At 35.6% G+C, this 25,353-nt stretch overlaps 1 protein-coding gene and 1 pseudogene across 1 annotated transcript in view; both read left to right on the forward strand.

The window, feature by feature from the left end:
* Positions 1-25,353, forward strand: part of bma (SCY1-like protein bma) — a 431,463-nt gene that overhangs the window by 96,996 nt on the left and 309,114 nt on the right. The gene's annotated exons all lie outside the window — the stretch shown is intronic.
* LOC148945362 (U5 spliceosomal RNA) lies at positions 562-678 on the forward strand (annotated as a pseudogene).

Consider the following 25,353-nt stretch of genomic DNA (forward strand, 5'->3'; position numbering starts at 1 on the left):
ATCCCAAGCATATGAGAGAGTTGTGCGAATACTATCTAGATTCTTGACGGATTATGTTTTCTAAGATACTCTGTAATCATTAAATACTTATTATTGAATTGAAATAGGGATTGAATCAAATTGCTGAAATTTAGATAAAATCGCAAAGGCTAATCTTAAAAAAGTTAAATGCCCTTTGTCCCCACAGATTTCATCAAGTCAATTGCGCTGGCAACATATCAAACTAAAAATTCCTTCAGTGACGCCAAGCTTCTTGGAATATTTAAATAAGGGGATTGCTGTAGCCTTTGGCTACAGCAATTGATCGACCACTTAGTTACATTACAATTATTTTTTAGCTTGATTACTGAATATTTATGTTATTTTCTGCGGATGTAGTTTTAGTACCATGTCATTGAAGTTGCACATGAATTGCTGATGATTGAATATGTTTTCCCATCATATGATTTTTTTGCAAGTATTTGCTTGATTCAAAATTGAATTCCTTATTGCTTTCGAACCTTGTTAGGAAACCAATAAGGATTTATTTTTATATACTCAAGTCAACTCTAGCAATTTTCATGGCTCTGGCCTCTCCTCATGTCGAGTTAATCTTTTGCCTTTTACTAAAAATTACCATGGGGAGGGGCACTTGATGAGTCTTAACACATTTTTGAATGCCAAAAAACAGACTAGTCTATACTCTTGTAGTATGTTCTTATATTCCAAGATTACTTATCTGACAAACCCGACTACTTACCCTTAGCGTTTGACAAGACGTAAATGACATGAGAGGTCAGTAGGACTACTACTTCAGGAAACGGTCTTGATTAGTGTTCAGACAAGTAACCCTGGAAAATGCGGGATAATTGAAGTCATATATGAACAAAAATTCAATCTTTTCAGAAATGAAAAACAAATTGTGAAATTATGGGCAGATAGCAAAAAGGGACAGTAATCGTGAAATGTGGCACACTTTCCAGGGGTTTCTAAATAAGCTTTCTAAATAATTTCTTTCTAAATAAGGTTTCTAAATAATGTTTATAGTAAAGTAGAAATGATTAATGTTGTTATTCGCCTATTTGCATACAGCTTTTCAGTTGACAAGTTACCGGTTAAGTATTTGTTGTTATCTTTTGTAGATTACATCTGGGAAAGCTAATTTTAAGCGGGTAAGGGATGCTCGAAGGCACTCTTGGCTCGGTGCAATAATGAGCCAAGTCCTAGGTGCTCTTGACTCCCCAGTCTCTTAGGGCCCTTATTCCTCCTTCGTCTAGGAACAGTATTTCCATTCCAGTTTAAGAGGTTCCTCTAAAATGAGGAGTTTTGAGATCTTGCGTTTCCTTTCGTTTGGCAATTTCGTTTCGTCTGCAAATCCTTTCGTTTGGGGATTCCATGGGTTTCTAGCCTAATACTATCAAAGATTTTAGTCTCTTTGGTTCCTTATCTTGTTTTTAGACACAATACTCTATCTGGCGGGAGGGAGAACGCGATTCAAGAGACAATGCTCTGAGTGAAGGGAAAAGAGAACCAAGAGGCAATTCTCCATGTGAAGGGAGAACGAGAATCAAGAGAAAACGGTCTGTGAGTAAGGAGGTGCCTGGAGCCTAACTGCAAATAACACAAAAACCCTGCGATTTACCATCTCAAAGTTTTTCCTTTGTTGATATATTCGGGGAATCTGAAGTATGGCAATCTGACAGCTTAACTAATGATTCCTTGGTACATATATTAGAATCTTTCAATGAAGAATGAATTCATTTAGTTGACGATTAAAGTGCATTCTGTAAGATATTTTGGTACAAGGAATTGGTGTGGTCAAGGCTGGCCCTTGTTTGTATAGCAGGCCTTGCTGCAGAACTGTCCTAAATTTTACAGAAATCTATTTTTCTCCAGAGGAAGAAGACTTTGTGAGGGGCCCATAGGCCTGTACAAGATTGGTATTTATTTCTTAAGCCCTTAGATGGTGTAAAAGCGAGCCAAGTTCAAGCTACATTTAGTCATCTTTTGTTTTGTCTTAGAAAGTAACTATGCCTTGATTTGTTATCCTTAAAGCATAGCCGCGTAATTTAATAGGCTAAAAAATAAAGGGCAAAGCATTGCCCTTTGAGAAATCTGATCAAGAAATCTGAAAAAATCTAGCACAAGTCCATACACAATATTACTCCATAAGACATTGATCTTCTACACTTGAAAAATCAAAAGATACTACCATCTTGGAATGCAACTTCCCTCGTACTACTTTGTTTCTACTAAGTCTTTCTAGCTCGAGTCCATCTTATAGGACTTTTGTTTCATTTTCGATTGATTTTCTACGGTTCAAAGCTTAGGGTTTTTTAATATGTTTATACACAAATTCTACTATAAAACTGGAATTATATTTCAAGGCCATCTATTCTTCAATACAGTGTTCTGGCTACATTGTTATTAACAAGATGGAATTATAGAATTAATGAAGTGAATGACAAATAAAAAGGATAAATACTAATAACAATAAAGCAAGTAATCCTTTACCTGATGAAGTCTCACTGTATTGTTTCTGTGTATTTTGCTTGGGTGATTAAAAATTCAGCTTTTGTGTCCATCTTTGGAGCAAATTTTATAATGTCGCAATACAAGTTGTATTATTATCAAGTAGCATGGTTGAAGAATACCAGTAGCTTCAATGGGGGGGGGTGTATTTTCCTGCATGATTTTTTTCTGCATTCCCTCTTCCAGATTCAAGAATTGCCTAGCCTCTTTAATTTTCGTGAATTGACGCCATTAATTATCACCAGTGGTGTCAATGGGGAAGAGGGGACACTTTTCTTGTAATATTTGCTCGGCTCATTTTGAATCCAGTTTTTGTGTTCATGTTTAGAGCAAATTTAATAAAATCACAACATAACTTGCATTATTGTCAAGTAGGTTATATCAACATAAATGTCATATACGTTGGAAATTGAACTAAATCAAAATACACTATCTGTATCCAAGGTTGTCAAAAGGGAGTACATGTGATATTTACGGAAAAGTTAAGAAAGTTAAGTTGAAACTTTCAGGGTATGTGGAGGGTAATAGTTACGTAATATTTTTCTATACTCAAGGTTGTAAAATGATAGGGGCTGAAATCCCTTCAACCCAATAGAAACCAAAAAATTGTGCACATTTTCAACTTATTTATATTTCAGTTTTTCTCCCCCTACCTACCAATCGAAAGCACTATAGTACAACTTTTGTTAAAAATTTGTTGCAAAATTTTGGCAAATATTTAAATAGTTAGCCAAAATTTGAATTCTTATAGAGAGAAACGGAAAAGATCTAAAATATTCTTTTCTTAACAAATGAAAAAGAATATGTAAAATAAAAACTGTCAGAAATTGTCATTATATAAATGACAGAAATTTTTGTGAAATAAATAACATTATTTAACAAGTGATGTAACTAAGGAAGACTTTTTTAATAGTATTTCAGAACTAAGCCACCACGTTATATAGGTACTTTACCGTGTCCTATCTTTCCCTTGTCACGTTTCCCCTATATTTGGGACAATCCTTTTTTATTTGGATTGTCCCCGAAAATTGCTTATATTCAACAAACTTCGTAGGATAGTGTTAAACCTTGAAAAACAGCAAACAAAACTAATCAAATAAATGTTGCAACTCCTTTGGTACATAAAACTTTAAAATCAGCAAGTTTAATGTAGCTTACTAATTACCATATAGTGCAGAACAAAATTCAACGCCTCCTAGCGCAGATGGTTATGTGTGTGGTGAAATAAATGCCGGAGAATTCGTATGGAGGCTTGAATATATTTTTTTTTTTACAACAAAGATAAAATCCTTGAAACTAAAGTTTACTGCTGATGTCACAAATCGATGCAATTGTTTTTTGAAAATGTTTTTTCTATGTTAAAATGTTCGTGGCTTTGCCAACATATAACGTTAAAGACGTTTTAATATAAAATTTAAAATTAAAATTAGAAGTTAATATAGAACTTCAGGTTATTTTTTGGGGGATTTTAAACTAAACGAAAGAAACTTCATGCATTCAGTTTTGTCCATAGGGCGATACCTCAGGAACAGCTAAGGGTACTACGTTGAAATTGTCAGGACATGTTCAATGGGGAATTGAACTAAATCAAAATATACTATTTTCAAATTATTTAATTTTCTTGGGGGGTGGGGGGCCTCCTAGAAGGTCTTTACACTTCTACCCTGATAGATAAAATTTCTTTTCGTTGTATTTTATTAAAAAAGGGCTTGTTTTTCGTATTTTAGAGTTTTCTGCTAATTATAATATTCGTATATAGTAAGAGTCATTAAAACAAAGAAAATGTTTTTGTTTTTTTCTTTTGTTTAATAAATTGCATTTAATTTTTTTGCCTCATTTCTGTTTATTAGTCTTTTTGTTCCACTTTTGGTTCACTATGTACAACCATGTAATTTTGTTTCATGCAACTTTTTTGTTTCATGCAACTTTATTATTAAATTTTGTTTCATGCAACTTTAACTAGAAGTTAGTTATTTGCGCCTCTCTGGGGTAATTTTCTTAGTTGTGTTTTTTAAAGAAATTTCACGTTTTTCGAAAATTTTCCAAAATTCCTGGTAATTAGTCATTGTATTCCTGATTAGTTTCAAATCCTGTTAAAAAAAAAATAATAAAATAAAGAAAAATAAATAAAAAATAAACTGAAATGATTTTACGGTACTGTTTTACTCAATGGTACATACCGCTATATACTCTATCAAGGAAACTAGTCAAACGGGAGAGACAGATACCCGGTTATAATGGTTTATGAAACAAATTTGGGCTATATATTTGCACTTTAGGGGGATAAGGGGGGGGGGGTAAAGCATAGCATATAATATATACGTAACCTATCCTAGGTCCCTTCCCCCCCCCCTAAAGCCAAAAAACAACAGTTTAAATATTGGAAATTCAGTGAGAAAAAACGCTTTGCGATCAATTTAGATAGCAATTACCCGCTTTACGGGTCTCCATGCTAAATTGCTATAGAGTCTATAGCGGTGTTTACCATTAAGTAAAACAGTACCGAATTTACTATGATTTATTTTCGAAAAGCTAAATGTGCTCTCAAGCGATGCGGACGTTTTTATCAGAAAGAAAGCATGACTTTACTAACTAAATAAATAATCTAGAATCTTGATATGTTAATATGAAAATGTTTCACAACATTTGGGTCTATAAAATCATACGGTAATTGTGCATTATATCTTACACACCGCTATATACTGTATCGGGAAACACTAAAGGAAGCCAGTCAAACAGGTATTTGCAATAGAGAAATGGATCGTAAGGCCTGGTTTTCTCAATGCGTTTACAATATTTAAACTATCATTTTTTGGGGCTTAGGGGGGGAAGGTACCTAGGTTATGTTAGGTTAAGTATTTAATTTATGCTATGCTTCCCCCCCCTAATGGGCAAATATATTGCCCAAATTAGTTTCTAAACTATTATATTTGCATCCTATTTTATTTTATTTCATTAGCATTAACCAAACTTGACTTCTTCCATGTGTAAGATATAATGCACAAGTACCAATCATATTTATTTGGCTTTTGAGCTGCCTTGATCATGAAGGAGGCGCTCCAGGGGCACAGTTTGCTATGAGGCAGGAGGGCTGCCCCCCCCCCCCCCAAGACCCAAGCTTGCTCCCTTTTCAGACATCAGTTGGTCCCCCAAGCTGAAATTTAATTTCTGCAAAATATCTTGTCAAAACTTTGAAAAGTCTGTAAAATTCAAAGATCCAGATAAACAGGTCAGTTTTTTTAGTATATCTTTGTCTGATTTTGGCATTTTCACTGATAATTTTGTCCAAGTCTGGATTGGAAATTTTTCCGTTTACCATTAAAATTTTGAGATAAACTTTGATATTACGGGAAATGTTTTATGCTGCTTATAAAAATCTAAAGACAAAGTGATAAGTTAACTGAATGTTATTTGTGCATTGCAGCCGAAATTAAATCTGCGACAAACTTTGTCACTCGTATTGTCGTAAATTCTTTGACAATCCATGTGTAATTATCGCTTCTCGGCCTTTTGGCTAAGATCAAAGTAGTAGAGTGCTATGTTCCATTTTGCCTGGTTTATGTTCCTTACCGTGCTATTTGCCTGGTTTATGTTCCTTGGTACCTTTCCAGAGCATGGCCTTAGGGATTTGCTTGCTTTATGTTCCTTGGTACTTTTCCAGAGCATGGCCTTATGGATTTGCTTGCTTTATGCTGCTTGGCACCTTTCCAAGCAAAGTGATCAAACATGTTATATTTGGAACTAGGGACGAGATTGTGTAATGCAATCAGACGGGTTTAGACGATATACAAGAATCTGGGTGTAGTTAACAACTAATGTTTTTGAAAAGGGTAATTACTTGTAGCTTCAATAGCCAAATCAAACTTCCGTTGGTTAAGAATGTGTCACGGGTATAAAGAATATGCTCAGATACTTAATAGATTTGACGCCTACAAGAGACATTGGTACAAGGTATTCGATAGCTTAATCGGCTTTATATCATTTTGCGTAAAAGCTAACTCTATTTGTGAAAAATGGTATAGCATTTGCGAATTGGACCGTATGAACGACATTAATTGTAGATTGAATAATAGGTATGTGAAGGATCCTAATTAGTGATCGAATCGTATGAAGCTGGTAAAAAAAGGGTTAAACCGATTACCAGTTAAGGTAACCCCGAAGGGCTTGTTAACTCAGGCAATTGGTTATAAATTTGGAACAACATCAATCTATGAAAATAGTTAATGATGATCGAATGACCTTGTGACTTGACCTAGCTTTACTTCTTCGATGTGTTCTGTATAATACACAAGTGGCGTTTGAACAGTGTTTTTAATTTAAAATAGGGTCTAACTTTATAGTATACTAAAAGGTTGATACTAAGAGAGATGTAGTTGGCAAGAAAAGAATTTTAATAAAGAAATTCAGAACAATCCATAAAAACCCTTACAAATCAATTAGTGAGGTGTATATGAGTATATAGGTTACGTGCGAGACTAGGTTACGTGCGTGCACGTAACCTAGTCTAAATTAACCTTAAAAATGAAATAAAGCTATGTCGACTCTTCATGTATCTCTCACTATGTATGCGCCGTCGCAGGGTACACTCTTTTTGCCGATGTCTTTTTCGGTTTTGTGTCTGAATCTACGTATTTGTATGTGTTTTTGTCTCTCTCACTCTTTTTGCCGGTGTGTATGGGCGGGTGTTTGCTTATTCCAATGCATGTCTTTTTCGGTTTGTGTGTCTGAATCTACATATTTGTATGTATTTTTGTCTCTCTCACTCTTTTTGCCTGTGTATCTGGGTGGGTGTTTGCTTATTCCAATGCATGTCTTTCTCTGTTTTTGTGTCTGAATATACGTATTTGTATGTGTATTTGTTTCTCTGACTCTTTTTGCCTGTGTTTCTGGGCGGGTGTTTGCTTATTCCGATACATGTCTTTCTCGGTTTGTGTGTCTGAATCTACGTCTTTGTATGTGTTTTAGTCTCTCTCACTCTTTTTGCCTGTGAGTCTGTGCGGGTGTTTGCTTATTTTAGTGCATGCCTTTCTTGGTTTGTGTGTCTGAATCTACGTATTTGTATGTGTTTTTTGTCTATCTAACGCTTTTTGCCAATTGTCTGGGCGGGTGTTTGCTTATTCCAATGCATGTCTTTCACGGTTTGTGTGACTGAATCTAAGTATTTGTATGTGTTTTTGTCTCTCTCATTCTTTTTGACTGTGAGTCTGGGAAGGTGTTTGCTTATTCCAATACATATCTTTCTCGGTATGCACGTCTGAATCTACGTATTTGTATTTGTTTTTGTCTCTCTTACTCTTTTTCCCTGTGTGTCTGGGTGGGTGTTTGCTTATTCCAAATGCTTGTCTTCTTCGGTTCTTGTGTCTGAATCTACGTATTTGTTTGTTTTTTTGTCTCTCTCAATCTTTTTGCCTCTGTGTCTGGGCGGGTGTTTGCTTATTCCAAATGAATTTCTTTCTCGGTTTGTGGGTCTGAATATACGTATTTGTAAGTTTTTTGTCTCTCACACTCTTTTTACCTGTTTTTTTGGGCGGGTGTTTTCTTATTTCAATGCATTTCTTCCTCAGTTTTTCGGTCTGACTCTAATTATTTGTATCTGTTTTTGTCTCTCTCAATTTTTTTTCCAGTGTGTCTGGGCAGGTGTTTGCTTATTCAAATGTATGTCTTTCTCGGTTTGTGTGTCTGAATCTACGTATTTGTATGTGTTTTTGTCTCTCTCACTCTTGTTTGCCTGCGTGTCTGGGCGGGTGTTTTCTTATTCTAATACATTTCTTTCTCGGTTTGTGTGTCTAAATCTACGTATTTTTATGTGTTTTTCTCTCTCTCACTCCTTTTGCCTGTGAGTCAGGGTAGTGTTTTGATTATTCTAATACATGTCTTTATCGGTTTGTGCGTCTGAATCTATTTATTTGTATGTGTTTTTTGTCTATCTCAATCTTTTTGCCACGTGTCTGGGCGGGTGTCTGTCTTTCAAATGCATGACTTTATCAGTTTTTGTGTCTGCATCTACCTATTTGTATGTGTTTTTGTCTCGCTCACTCTTCTTGCCTGTGTGTCTGGGCGGGTGTTTGCTTATTCCAGTGCATGTCTTTCTCGGTATATGCGACTGAATCTACGTATTTGTATGTGTTTTTCTCTCTCACTCTTTTTGCCTGTGTGTCTGGGCGGGTGTTTGCTTATTCCAAATACGTGTCTTTCTCGGTTTGTGTGTCTGAATCTACATATTTGTATGTATTTTTGTCTCTCTCACTCTTTGTGCCTGTGTGTCTGGGCGGGTGTTTGCTTATTCCAATGCATGTCTTCCTCGGTTTGTGTGTTTGATTCTACGTATTTGTATGTGTTTTTGTCTCTCTGACTCTTTTTGCCTGTTTGCCTGGGCTGGCTTATTCCAAATACATATCTTTCTCGGTTTGTGTCTGAATCTACGTATTTGTATGTCTTTTTGTCTCTCTCACTCTTTCTGCCTGTGTGTCTGGGCGTGTGTTTGCTTATTCCAATTAAATGCGGACTTTTTATGTTTTAAGTATGTTTCATGTCATTCTAAGAGATGTAAGAAAAAGTTGAAAAAAATACCATGTTAATAAATAAAAGAAATTAAAAAAAAAGAAAGAAAAAAAAGTTGAATAATTTCGAAGTACAAAAAAAATTTATTTAAAAAAAATTAATCTGTTGTTTATGAGAAAGACAGACACTTTAGACATTCAAACCAACAAAGACAAATTCTTTTACTTGCAAACACCAACCCAGATACGCAAACAAATAGATTCAGACATACAAACAGAGAAAGACATGAACTTTAGACATTCAAACCAGCAAAGACAAATTCTTGGACGTGCAAACACCAACCCAGACATGCAAACAAATAGATTCAGACATACAAACAGAAAAAGACAGGCACTTTAGACGTACAAACCAACAAAGACAAATTCTTGGACTTGCAAACACCAACCCAGACATACATACAAATAGATTTAGACATACAAACAGAGGAAGAGAGACACTAGACATTAAAACCAACAAAGAAAAATTCTTGGACATGCAAAAACCAGCCCAGACATGCAAACAAATAGATTCAGACATACAAAGAGAGAAAGACATGCACTTTAGACATTCAAACCAATAAAGACAAATTCTAGGACTTAGAAACACCCACCCAGACATACAAACAAATAGATTCAGACATACAAACAGAGAATGACAGGCACTTTAGACATTCAAACCAACAAATACAAATTCTTGGACTTGCAAACACCAACCCAGACATGCAAACAAATAGATTCAGACATAGAAACAGAGAATGACAGGCACTTTAGACATTCAAACCAACAAAGACAAATTCTTGGACTTGCAAACACCAACCCAGACATGCAAACAAATAGATTCAGACATACAAAAAGAGAAAGACAGGCCCTTTAGACATTCAAACCAACGAAGACAAATTCTTGGACTTGGAAACACCAACCCAGACATGCAAAAAAAGAGATTCAGACATACAAACAGAGAATGACAGGCCCTTTAGACATTCAAACCAACAAAGACAAATTCTTGGACTTGCAATCACCAATCCTGACATGCAAACAAACAGATTCAGACATACAAACAGTCAAAGACAGCCACTTTAGACATTCAAACAAATAAAGACAAATTCTTGGACTTAAAAACACCAATCCAGACATGCAAACAAATAGATTCAGACATACAACCAGAGAAAGACAGATACTTTAGACATTCAAACCAACAAAGACAACTTCCTGGATATGCAAACACCAACCCCGACACGCAAACAAATAGATTCAGACATACAAACAGAGAAAGACAGAAAGTTTAGAGATTCAAACCAACTAAGACAAATTATTGGAGTTGCAAACATCAACCCAGACATGCGAACAAATAGAGTGAAACATACAACCGGAGAAATACATACACTTTAGACAGTCAAACTAACAAAGACAAATTCTTGGACTTGCAAACACCAACCCTGACATACTAACAAACAGATTCAGACATAAAAACAGAGAAAGACAGCCACTTTAGACATTCAAACAAACAAAGACAAATTCTTGGACTTGCAAACAGCAACCCAGACATGCAAACAAATAGATTCAGACATACAACCAGAGAAAGACAGACACTTTAGACATTCAAACCAACAAAGACAAATTCTCTGATATTCAAACACCAACCCCGACACGCAAACAAATAGATTCAGACATACAAACAGAGAAAGACAGACACTTTAGACATTCAAACCAACAAAGACAAATTATTGGAGTTGCAAACAGCAACCCAGACATGCAAACAAATAGATTCAGACACATAAACAGAGAAAGACAGACACTTTGGACATTCAAACCAACAATGACAAATTCTTGGACTTGCACAAACACCAACACCAGACTATGCAAACAAATAGATTCCATGATCATGACAAACAGAGAAAGACAGGCACAGCTTTAGATATTCAAACCAACAAAGACAAATTCTTGGACTTGCAAACACCAATCCTAGACATGTAAACAAATAAATTCAAACATACAAACAGAGAAAGACAGTCACTTAAGACATTCAAACCAACAAAGACAAATTCTTGGACTTGCCAACACCAACTCAGACATACAAACAAATAGATTCAGACATACAAACAGAGAAAGACAGACACTTTAGACATTCAAACCAACAAAGACAAATTCTTGGACTTACAAACACCAACCCAGACATACAAAAAAATAGATTCAGGCATAAAAAGAGAAAGACAGGCAATTTAGACATACAAACCAACAAAAACAAACACTTGGACTTGCAAACACCAACCCAGACATACAAACAGAGAAAGGCAGACACTTTAGACATACAAACCAACAAAGACAAACCCTTGGACTTGCAAACACCAATTCAGACATACAAACAAATAGATTCAGACATGTAAACAGAGAGAGACAGGCACTTTAGACATACAAACCAACAAAGGCAAACACTTGGATTTTCAAAAACCAACCCAGATATACAAACAGATTTATTCAAACATACAAACAGAGAAAGACAGACACTTTAGACATTCAAAAAAACAAAGACAAATTCTTTTACTTGCAAACACCAACCCAGACTTGCAAACAAATAGATTCAGAGATACAAACAGAGAAAGACAGACACTTTAGACATTCAAACCAACAAAGACAAATTCTTGGACTTGGAAACACCAACCCAGACATGCAAAAAATAGATTCAGACATACAAACAGAGAATGACAGGCTCTTTAGATATTCAAACCAACAATGACAAATTCTTGGACTTGCAATCACCAATCCTGACATGCAAACAAACAGATTCGGACATACAAACAGTCAAAGACAGCCACTTTAGACATTCAAACAAATAAAGACAAATTCTTGGACTTGCAAACACCAATCCAGACATGCAAACAAATAGATTCAGACATACAACCAGAGAAAGACAGATACTTTAGACATTCAAACCAACAAAGACAACTTCCTGGATATGCAAACACCAACCCTGACACGCAAACAAATAGATTCAGACATACAAACAGAGAAATACAGACACTTTAGACATTCAAACCAACAAAGACAAATTCTTGGAGTTACAAACACCAACCCTGACATGCAAACAAACAGATTCAGACATAAAAACAGAGAAAGACAACCACTTTAGACATTCAAACAAACAAAGACACATTCTTGGACTTGCAAACAACAACCCAGATATGCAAACAAATAGATTCAGACATACAACCAGAGAAAGACAGACACTTTCGACATTCAAACCAACAAAGACAAATTCTTGGACTTACAAACACCAACCCTGACATGCTAACAAACAGATTCAGACATAAAAACAGAGAAAGACAGCCACTTTAGACATTCAAACAAACAAAGACAAATTCTTGGACTTGCAAACACCAACCTAGACATGCAAACAAATAGATTTAGACATACAAACAGAGAAAGACAGACATTTTAGACATACAAACCAACAAAGACAAATTCTCGGATATGCAAACACCAACCCCGACACGCAAACAAATAGATTCAGACATACAAACAGAGAAATACAGACACTTTAGACATTCAAACCAACAAACACAAATTATTGGAGTTGCAAACATCAACCTAGACATGCAAACAAATAGATGCAGACACACAAACAGAGAAAGACAGACACTTTAGACATTCAAACCAACAAAGACAAATTCTTGGACTTGCAAACACCAACCCACACATGAAAACAAATAGATTCAGATATACAAACAGAGAAAGACAGTCACTTTAGACATTCAAACCAACAATGACAAATTCTTGGACTTGCAAACACCAATCCCAGACCTGTAAACAATTAGATTCAGACATACAAACAGAGAAAGACAGACTCTTTGGACATTCAAACCAGTAATGACAAATTCTTGGACTTACCAAAACCAAACCAGATATGCAAACAAATAGATTCAGACATGAAAACAGATAAAGACAGGTACTTTAGATATTCAAACCAACAAAGACAAATTCTTGGACTTGCAAACACCAATCCAGACATGTAAACAAATAGATTCAAACATACAAACACAAAAAGTCAGGCACGTTAGACCTTCAAACTAACAATGATAACTTCTTGGACTTGCAAACACCAACACAGACATACAAACAAATAGATTCAGACATACAAACAGAGAAAGACAGACACTTTAGACATTCAAACCAACAAAGACAAATTCTTGGACTTACAAACACCAACCCAGACATACAAACAAATAGATTCAGGCATAAAAAGAGAAAGACAGGCACTTTAGACATACAAACCAACAAAAACAAACACTTGGACTTGCAAACACCAACCCAAACATACAAACAAATAGATTCAGACATACAAACAGAGAAAGGCATACACTTTAGACATACAAACCAACAAAGACAAACCCTTGGACTTGCAAACACCAATTCAGACATACAAACAAATAGATTCAGACATGTAAACAGAGAGAGAGACAGGCACTTTAGACATACAAACCAACAAAGGCAAACACTTGGATTTGCAAACACCAACCCAGATATACAAACAGATTTATTCAAACATACAAACAGAGAAAGACAGACACTTTAGACCTTCAAACAAACAAAGACAAATTCTTTTACTTGCAAACACCAACCCAGACTTGCAAACAAATAGATTCAGACATACAAAAAGAGAAAGACAGACACTTTAGACATTCAAACAATCAAAGACAAAGTCTTGGACTTGCAAACACCAACCTAGACACTCTAACAAATAGATTTAGACATACAAACAGAGAAAGACATGAACTTTAGACATTCAAACCAGCAAAGACAAATTCTTTGACGTGCAAATACCAACCCAGACTTGCAAACAAATAGATTCAGAAATACAAACAGCGAAAGAAAGGCACTTTAGACGTACAAACAAACAAAGACAAATACTTGGACTTGCAAACACCAACCCAGACATGCATACAAATAGATTTAGACATACAAACGGAGAATGACAGACACTTTAGACATTCAAACCAACAAAGACAAATTCTTGGACTTGTAAACACCAACCCAGACATGCAAACAAATAGATTCAGACATACAAACAAAGAAAGACGGGAACTTTAGAGATTCAAACCAACAAAGACAAATTCTCGGACTTGCAAACACCAACCCAGACATACAAACAAATATATTCAGACATACAAACAGAGAATGTTAGGCACTTTAGACATTCAAACCAATAAAGACAAATTCTTGGACTTTCGAACAGAATAACGGAAACGCATACAAATACAATTTCATACTCATAATTATGCTGACATACAATTTCGAAGCTTAAGTCAAAAATGAAGAATACTTAGACTTGTAAAAACCAACCCTGTCATATAAAAAACTAGATTCAGTGCTACAAAAGAGAAAGACAGGAGCTTTAGATATTCAAACCAACAATGACAAATTCTTGAACTTGGAAACACCCACCCAGATATGCAGCAAAATAGATTCAGACACACAAACAGAGAATGACAGGCCCTTTAGACATTCAAACCAACAAAGACAAATTCTTGGACTTGCAAACACCAACCCTGACATGCTAACAAACAGATTCAGACATAAAAACAGAGAAAGACAGCCACTTTAGACATTCAAAAAAACAAAGACAAATTCTTGGACTTGCAAACACCAACCCAGACATGCAAACAAATAGATTCAGACATACAACCAGAGAAAGACAGACACTGTAGACATTCAAACCAACAAAGACACATTCTCGGATATGCATACACCAACCCCGAAACGCAAACAAATAGATTCAGACATACAAACAGAGAAATAAAGACACTTTAGACATTCAAACCAACAAAGACAAATTATTGGAGTTGCAAAAATCAACCCAGACATGCAAACAAATAGATTCAGACACACAAACAGAGAAAGACAGACATTTTAGACATTCAAACCAACAATGACAAATTCTTGGACTTGCAAACACCAATCCCAGACACGCAAACAAATAGATTCAGACATAAAAACAGAGAAAGACAGGCAATTTTGACATTCAAACCAGCAAAGACAAATTCTTGGAATTGCAAACACCAACTCAGACATGTAAACAAGTAAATTCAGTGATACAAACAGAGAAAGACAGACACTTTAGACATTCAAACCAACAAAGACAAATTCTTGGACTTGGAAACACCAACCCAGACATGCAAAAAAATAGATTCAGACATACAAACAGAGAATGACAGGCTCTTTAGACATTCAAACCAACAAAGACAAATTCTTGGACTTGCAAACACCAATCCTGACATGCAAACAAACAGATTCGGACATACAAACAGTCAAAGACAGCCACTTTAGACATTCAAACAAATAAAGACAAATTCTTTGACTTGCAAACACCAATCCAGACATGCAAACAAATAGATTCAGACATACAACCAGAGAAAGACAGATACTTTAGACATTCAAACCAACAAAGACAACTTCCTGGATATGCAAACACCAACCCTGACACGCAAACAAATAGATTCAGACATACAAACAGAGAAATACAGACACTTTAGACATTCAAACCAACAAAGACAAATTCTTGGAGTTACAAACACCAACCCTGACATGCTAACAAACAGATTCAGACATAAAAACAGAGAAAGACAGCCACTTTAGACATTCAAACAAACAAAGACAAATTCTTGGACTTGCAAACACCAACCCAGACATGCAAACAAATAGATTTAGACATACAACCAGAGAAAGACAGACACTTTAGACATTCAAACCAACAAAGACAAATTCTCGGATATGCAAACACCAACCCAGACAAGCAAACAAATAGATTAAGACATACAAACAGAGAAATACAGACACTTTAGACATTCAAACCAACAAAGACAAATTATTGGAGTTGCAAACATCAACCCAGACATGCAAACAATTAGATTCAGACACATAAACAGAGAAAGACAGACACTTTAGACATTCAAACCAACAATGACAAATTCTTGGACTTGCAAACACCAACCCACACATGTAAACAAATAGATTCAGATATACAAACAGAGAAAGACAGGCAATTTAGACATTAAAACAAACAATGACAAATTCTTGGACTTGCAAACACCAATCCCAGACCTGTAAACAAGTAGATTCAGACATACAAACAGAGAAAGACAGACTCTTTGGACATTCAAACCAGTAATGACAAATTCTTGGACTTGCCAAAACCAAACCAGATATGAAAACAAATAGATTCAGATATTAAAACAGATAAAGAAAGTCACTTTAGAAATTCAAACCAACAAAGACAAATTCTTGGACTTGCAAACACAAATCAACAAATGTAAACAAATAGATTCAGACATACAAACAGAGACAGTTAGTCACGTTAGAAATTCAAACTAACAATGATAACTTCTTGGACTTGCAAACACCAACCCAGACATACAAACAAATAGATTCAGACATACAAACAGAGAAAGACAGACACTTTAGACATTCAAACCAACAAAGACAAATTCTTGGACTTACAAACACCAACCCAGACATACAAACAAATAGATTCAGGCATAAACAGAGAAAGACAGGCACTTTAGACATACAAACCAACAAAAACAGACACTTGGACTTGCAAACACCAACCCAGACATACAAACAAATAGATTCAGACATACAAACAGAGAAAGGCAGACACTTTAGACATACAAACCAACAAAGACAAACCCTTGGACTTGCAAACACCAATTCAGACATACAAACAAATAGATTCAGACATGTAAACAGAGAGAGACAGGCACTTTAGACATACAAACCAACAAAGGCAAACACTTGGATTTGCAAACACCAACCCAGATATACAAACAGATTTATTCAAACATACAAACAGAGAAAGACAGACACTTTAGACCTTCAAACAAACAAAGACAAATTCTTTTACTTGCAAACACCAACCCAGACTTGCAAACAAATAGATTCAGACATACAAACAGAGAAAGACAGACACTTTAGACATTCAAACCAACAAAGACAAATTCTTGGACTTGCAAACACCAATCCAGACACGGTAACAAATAGATTCAGACATACAAACAGAGAAAGACATGAACTTTAGACATTCAAACCAGCAAAGACAAATTCTTGGACGTGCAAACACCAACCCAGACATGCAAACAAATAGATTCAGACATACAAACAGAGAAAGACAGTCACTTTAGACTTACAAACCAACAAAGACAAATTCTTGGACTTGCAAACACCAACCCAGACATGCATACAAATAAATTTAGACATACAAACAGAGAAAGACAGACACTTTAGACATTCAAACCAACAAAGACAAATTCTTGGACTTGTAAACACCAACCCAGACATGCAAACAAATAGATTAAGACATACAAACAGAGAAAGACGGGAACTTTAGACATTAAAACAAACAAAGACAAATTTTCGGACTTGAAAACACCAACCCAGACATACAAACAAATATATTCAGACATACAAACAGAGAATGTTAGGCACTTTAGACATTCAAACCAACAAAGACAAATTCTTGGACTTGCAAACACCAACCCAGACATGCATACAAATAGATTTAGACATACAAACAGAGAAAGACAGGCACTTTAGACATTCAATCCAGCAAAGACAAATTCTTGGACTTGTAAACACCAACCCAGACATGTAAACAAATAGATTCAGACATACAAACGGAGAAAGACAGGCACTTTAGACAGTCAAACCAACAAAGATAAATTCTTGAACTTGGAAACACCAACCCAGATATGCAGCAAAATAGATTCAGACACACAAACAGAGAATGACAGGCCCTTTAGACATTCAAACCAACAAAGACAAATTCTTGGACTTGCAAACACCAACCCTGACATACTAACAAACAGATTCAGACATACAAACAGAGAAAGACAACCACTTTAGACATTCAAAAAAACAAAGACAAATTCTTGGACTTGCAAACACCAACCCAGACATGCAAACTAATAGATTCAGACATACAAACAGAGAAAGACAAGCACTTTAGACATTCAAACCAACAAAGACACATTCTCGGATATGCAAGCACCAACCCCGAAACGCAAACAAATAGATTCAGACATACAAACAGAGAAATAAAGACACTTTAGACATTCAAACCAACAAAGACAAATTATTGGAGTTGCAAATATCAACCCAGACATGCAAACAAATAGATTCAGACACACAAACAGAGAAAGACAGACATTTTAGACATTCAAACCAACAATGACAAATTCTTGGACTTGCAAACACCAACCCACACATGTAAACAAATATATTCAGATATACAAATAGAGAAAGACAGGCAATTTAGACATTCAAACCAACAATGACAAATTCTTGGACTTGCAAACACCAATCCCAGACACGCAAACAAATAGATTCAGACATAAAAACAGAGAAAGACCGACACTTTAGACATTCAAACCAACAAACACAAATTCTTGGACTTGCAAACACAAACCCAGACATGTAAACAAGTAGATTCAGACATACAAACAGAAAAAGACAGGCACTTTAGACATTCAAACCAGCAAAGACAAATTCTTGGACTAGCAAACACCAACTCAGACATGCAAACAAATAGATTAAGACCTACAAACAGAGAAAGGCAGGCTCTTTAGGCACTCAAACCAGTAAAGACAAATTCTTGGACTCACAAACAACAACCGAGGCATGCAAAAAATAGATTCACACATACAAAAAGAGAAAGACAGGCACTTTAGACATTCAAACCAACAAAGACAAATTCTTGGACTTGAAAACACCAACCCAAACATGCAAACAAATAGATTCAGCCATACAAACAGAGAAAGACAGACACTTTAGACATTCAAACCATCAAAGACAAATTGTTGAACTTGCAAACACCAACCCAGACACGCAAACAAATAGATTCATACATACAAACAGAGAAAGACATGAACTTTAGACATTCAAACCAGCAAAGACAAATTCTTGGACGTGCAAACACCAACCCATACTTGCAAACAAATAGATTCAGAAATGCAAACAGCGAAAGACAGGCACTTTAGACGTACAAACCAACAAAGACAAATTCTTGGACTTGCAAACACCAACCCAGACATACATACAAATAGATTTAGACATACAAACAGAGGAAGACAGACACTTTAGACATTCAAACCAACAGAGAAAAATTCTTGGACATGCAAAAACCAACCCAGACATGCAAACAAATAGATTCAGACATACAAAGAGAGAAAGACATGCACTTTAGACATTCAAACCAACAAAGACAAATTCTTGGACTTGTAAACACCAACCCAGACATGCAAACAAATAGATTCAGACATACAAACAGAGAAAGACGGGAACTTTAGACATTCAAACCAACAAAGACAAATTCTCGGACTTGCAAACACCAACCCAGACATACAAACAAATATATTCAGACATACAAAAAGATAATGACAGGCACTTTAGACATTCAAACCAGCAAAGACAAATTCTTGGACTAGCAAACACCAACTCAGACATGCAAACAAATAGATTAAGACCTACAAACAGAGAAAGGCAGGCACTTTAGGCATTCAAACCAACAAAGACAAATTCTTGGACTCGCAAACAACAACCCAGACATGCAAAAAATAGATTCACACATACAAACAGAGAAAGACAGACACTTTAGACATTCAAACCAACAAAGACAAATTCTTGGACTTGCAAACACCAACCCAGACACGCAAACCAATAGATTTAGACATACAAACAGAGAAAGACATGAACTTTAGACATTCAAACCAGCAAAGACAAATTCTTGGACGTGCAAACACCAACCCAGAAATGCAAACAAATAGATTCAGACATACAAAGAGAGAAAGACATGCACTTTAGACATTCAAACCAACAAAGACAAATTCTTGGACTTGTAAACACCAACCCAGACATGCAAACAAATAGATTCAGACATACAAACAGAGAAAGACGGGAACTTTTGACATTCAAACCAACAATGACAAATTCTCGGACTTGCAAAGACCAACCCAGACATACAAACAAATATATTCAGACATACAAAAAGATAATGAAAGGCACTTTAGACATTCAAACCAGCAAAGACAAATTCTTGGACTAGCAAACACCAACTCAGACATGCAAACAAATAGATTAAGACCTACAAACAGAGAAAGGCAGGCACTTTAGTCATTCAAACCAACAAATACAAATTCTTGTACTAGCAAACAACAACCCATAAATTCAAAAAATAGATTCACACATACAAACAGAGAAAGACAGGCACTTTAGACATTCAAACCAACAAAGACAAATTTTGGACTTGCAAACACCAACCCAGACATGCGAAGAAATAGATTCAGACATACAAACAGAGAAAGACGGGAACTTTAGACATTCAAACCAACAAAGACAAATTCTTGGACTTGCAAACACCAACCCAGACATGCAAAAAAATAGATTCAGACATACAAACAGAGAAAGATAGGCACTTTAAACAATCAAACCAACAAAGACAAATTATTGGACTAGCAAACACCAACCCAGACATGTAAACAAATAGATTCAGACATACAAACAGAGAAAGATAGGCACTTTAGACATTCAAACCAACAAAGACAAATTCTTGAACTTGCAAACACCAACCCAGACACGCAAACAAATAGATTTAGAAATACAAACAGAGAATGACAGGAACTTTAGACATTCAAACCAACAAAGACAAATTCTTGGACTTGCAAACACCAACCCAGACATGCAAACAAATAGATTCAGACATACAAACAGAGAAATACAGACACTTTAGACATTCAAACCAACAAAGACAAATTATTGGGGTTGCAAATATCAACCCAGACATGCAAACAAATAGATTCAGACACACAAACAGAGAAAGACAGACATTTTAGACATTCAAACCAACAATGACAAATTCTTGGACTTGCAAACACCAACCCACACATGTAAACAAATATATTCAGATATACAAAAAGAGAAAGACAGGCACTTTAGACATTCAAACCAACAATGACAAATTCTTGGACTTGCAAACACCAATCCCAGACACGCAAACAAATAGATTCAGACATAAAAACAGAGAAAGACCGGCACTTTAGACATTCAAACCAACAAAGACAAATTCTTGGACTTGCAAACACAAACCCAGACATGTAAACAAGTAGATTCAGACATACAAACAGAAAAAGACAGGCACTTTAGACATTCAAACCAGCAAAGACAAATTCTTGGACTAGCAAACACCAACTCAGACATGCAAACAAATAGATTAAGACCTACAAACAGAGAAAGGCAGGCACTTTAGGCACTCAAACCAGCAAAGACAAATTCTTGTACTCACAAACAACAACCCAGACATTCAAAAAATAGATTCACACATACAAAAAGAGAAAGACAGGCACTTTAGACATTCAAACATAGAAAGACAAATTCTTGGACTTGAAAACACCAACCCAGACATGCAAACAAATAGATTCAGACATACAAACAGAGAAAGACAGGCACTTTAGACATTCAAACCAACAAAGACAAATTGTTGGACTTGCAAACACCAACCCAAAAATTCACACAAATAGATTCAGACATACAAACAGAGAAAGGCAGGCACTTTAGGCATTCAAACCATCAAAGACAAATTCTTGGACTTGCAAACACCAACCCAGACACGCAAACAAATAGATTTAAAAACACAAACAGAGAAAGTCATTCGCTTTAGACATTAAAACCACCAAAGAAAAACACTGGTAATCTTGAATAAAAACACAGACATTCATACAAATGGAATCCGTCTCAAAAACATATAAACAAATACACTTTAAACATTCAAATAAACAATTACAAATTCTTGGACTTGAATACACAAACCCTGACACGCAAACCAATCGATTCAGAATTGAAAATAGAGAAAGACATGAACTTTAGACATTCAAACCAGCAAAGACAAATTCTTGGACTTGCAAACACCAACCCATACATGCAAACAAAAAGATTCAGTAATGCAAACAGAGAAAGACAGGCACTTTAGACGTATAAACGAACAAAGTTAAATTCTTGGACTTGCAAACACCAACCCAGACATGCAAACAAATAGATTTAGACATACAAACGGAGAAAGACAGACACTTTAGACATTCAAACCAACAGAGAAAAATTCTTGGACATGCAAAAACCAACCCAGACATGCAAACAAATAGATTCAGACATACAAAGAGAGAAAGACATGCACTTTAGACATTCAAACCAACAAAGACAAATTCTTGGACTTGTAAACACCAAACCAGACATGCAAACAAATAGATTCAGACATACAAACAGAGAAAGACAGGAACTTTAGACATTCAAACCAACAAAGACAAATTCTCGGACTTGCAAACACCAACCCAGACATACAAACAAATATATTCAGACATACAAAAAGATAATGACAGGCACTTTAGACATTCAAACCAGCAAAGACAAATTATTGGACTAGCAAACACCAACTCAGACATGCAAACAAATAGATTAAGACCTACAAACAGAGAAAGGCAGGCACTTTAGGCACTCAAACCAGCAACTACAAATTCTTGTACTCGCAAACAACAACCCAGACATTCAAAAAATAGATTCACACATACAAACAGAGAAAGACAGGCACTTTAGACATTCAAACCAACAAAGACAAATTTTTGGACTTGCAAACACCAACCCAGACACGCAAACCAATAGATTTAGACATACAAACAGAGAAAGACATGATCTTTAGACATTCAAACCAGCAAAGACAAATTCTTGGACTTGCAAATACCAGACCAGACATGCATACAAAAAGATTCATAAATACAAAGAGATAAATACAGTCACTTTAGTCATACAAACCAGCCCATACAAATTCTTGGACTTGTAAACACACAACTTGACATACAAACAAATAGATTTAGACATACAAACATAGAAAAACGGGCACTTTAGACATTTAAACCACCAAAGAAAAATTCTATGACTTGCAAAGACCAACCCAGACATACAAACAAATATATTCAGACATACAAAAAGATAATGAAAGGCACTTTAGACATTCAAACCAGCAAAGACAAATTCTTGGACTAGCAAACACCAACTCAGACATGCAAACAAATAGATTAAGACCTACAAACAGAGAAAGGCAGGCACTTTAGGCATTCAAACCAACAAAGACAAATTCTTGGACTCGCAAACAACAACCCAGACATGCAAAAAATAGATTCACACATACAAACAGAGAAAGACAGGCACTTTAGACATTCAAACCAACAAAGACAAATTTTTGGACTTGCAAACACCAACCCAGACATGCAAATAAATAGAATCAGACATGCAAACAGAGAAAGACGGGAGCTTTAGACATTCAAACCATCAAAAACAAATTCTTGGACTTGCAAACACCAACCCAGACATGCATAAAAATAGATTCAGACATACAAACAGAGAAAGATAGGTACTTTATACATTCAAACCAACAAAGACAAATTCTTGGACTAGCAAACACCAACCCAGACATGTAAACAAATAGATTCAGACATACAAACAGAGAAACACAGACACTTTAGACATTCAAACCAACAAGGACAAATTCTTGGACTTGCAAACACCAACCCAGACATGCAAACAAATAGATTTAGACATACAAACAGAGAAAGAAATGAACTTTACACATTCAAACCAACAAAGACAAATTCTTGGACTTGCAAACACCAACCCAGACATGCAAACAAATAGATTCAGACATACAAACAGAGAATGAAAGACACTTTAGACATTCAAACCAACAATGACAAATTCTTGGAGTTGCCAACATCAACCCAGACATGCAAACAAATAGATTCAGACACACAAACAAAGAAAGACAGACACTTTAGACATTCAAACCAACAATGACAAATTCTTGGACTTCCACACACCAACCCACACATGTAAACAAATAGATTCAGACATACAAACAAAGAAAGACAGGCACTTTAGACATTCAAACCAACAATGACAAATTCTTGGACTTGCAAACACCAATCCCAGACACGCAAACAAATAGATCCAGACATAAAAACAGAGAAAGACAGACACTTTAGACATTGAAACCAACAAAGACAAATTCTTCGACTTGCAAACACAAACCCAGACATGTAAACAAGTAGATTCAGACATACAAACAGAGAAAGACAGACACTTTAGACATTCAAACCAGCAAAGACAAATTCTTGGACTTGCAAACACCAACCCAGACATGCAAACAAATAGATTCAGACATACAAACGGAGAAAGACAGACACTTTAGATATTGAAACTAACAAAGACAAATTCTTGGACTTGCAAACACCAATCCAGACATACAAACAAATAGATTCAGACATACAAACAGAGAAAGACGGACTCTTTAGACATTCAAACCAACAAAGACAAATTCTTGGACTTACAAACACCAACCCAGACATACAAACAAATAGGTTCAGGCATAAAAAGAGAAAGACAGGCACTTTAGACATACAAACCAACAAAAACAAAGACTTATACTTGCAAACACCAACCCAGACATACAAACAAATAGATTCAGACATACAAACAGAGAAAGGCAGACGCTTTAGACATACAAACCAACAAAGACAAACCCTTGGACTTGCAAACACCAATTCAGACATACAAACAAATAGATTCAGACATGTAAACAGAGAGAGACAGGCACTTTAGACATACAAACCAACAAAGGCAAACACTTGGATTTGCAAACACAAGCCCAGATATACAAACAATTTGATTCAAACATACAAACAGAGAAAGACAGACACTTTAGACATTCAAACAAACAAAGACAAATTCTTTTACTTGCAAACACCAACCCAGACTTGCAAACAAATAGATTCAGACATACAAACAGAGAAATACAGACACTTTAGACATTCAAACCAACAAAGACAAATTCTTGGACTTGCAAACACCAACCCAGACACTCTCACAAATAGATTCAGACATACAAAAAGAGAAAGACATTAACTTTAGACATTCAAACAATCAAAGACAAATTCTTGGACGTGCAAACACCAACCCAGACATGAAAACAAATAGATTCAGACATACAAACAGAGAAAGAAAGGCACTTTAGACGTACAAACCAACAAAGACAAATTCTTGGACTTGCAAACACCAACCCAGACATTCATACAAATAAATTTAGACATACAAACAGAGAAAGACAGACACTTTAGACATTCAAACCAACAAAGACAAATTCTTGGACTTGTAAACACCAACCCAGACATACAAACAAATAGATTCAGACATACAAACAGAGAAAGACGGGAACTTT

Source organism: Artemia sp. Qi Xiang Cuo, chromosome 13 (assembly GCF_049724085.1).
Source record: "Artemia sp. Qi Xiang Cuo chromosome 13, ASM4972408v1, whole genome shotgun sequence".
In the NCBI taxonomy this organism is placed as follows: domain Eukaryota; kingdom Metazoa; phylum Arthropoda; class Branchiopoda; order Anostraca; family Artemiidae; genus Artemia; species Artemia sp. Qi Xiang Cuo.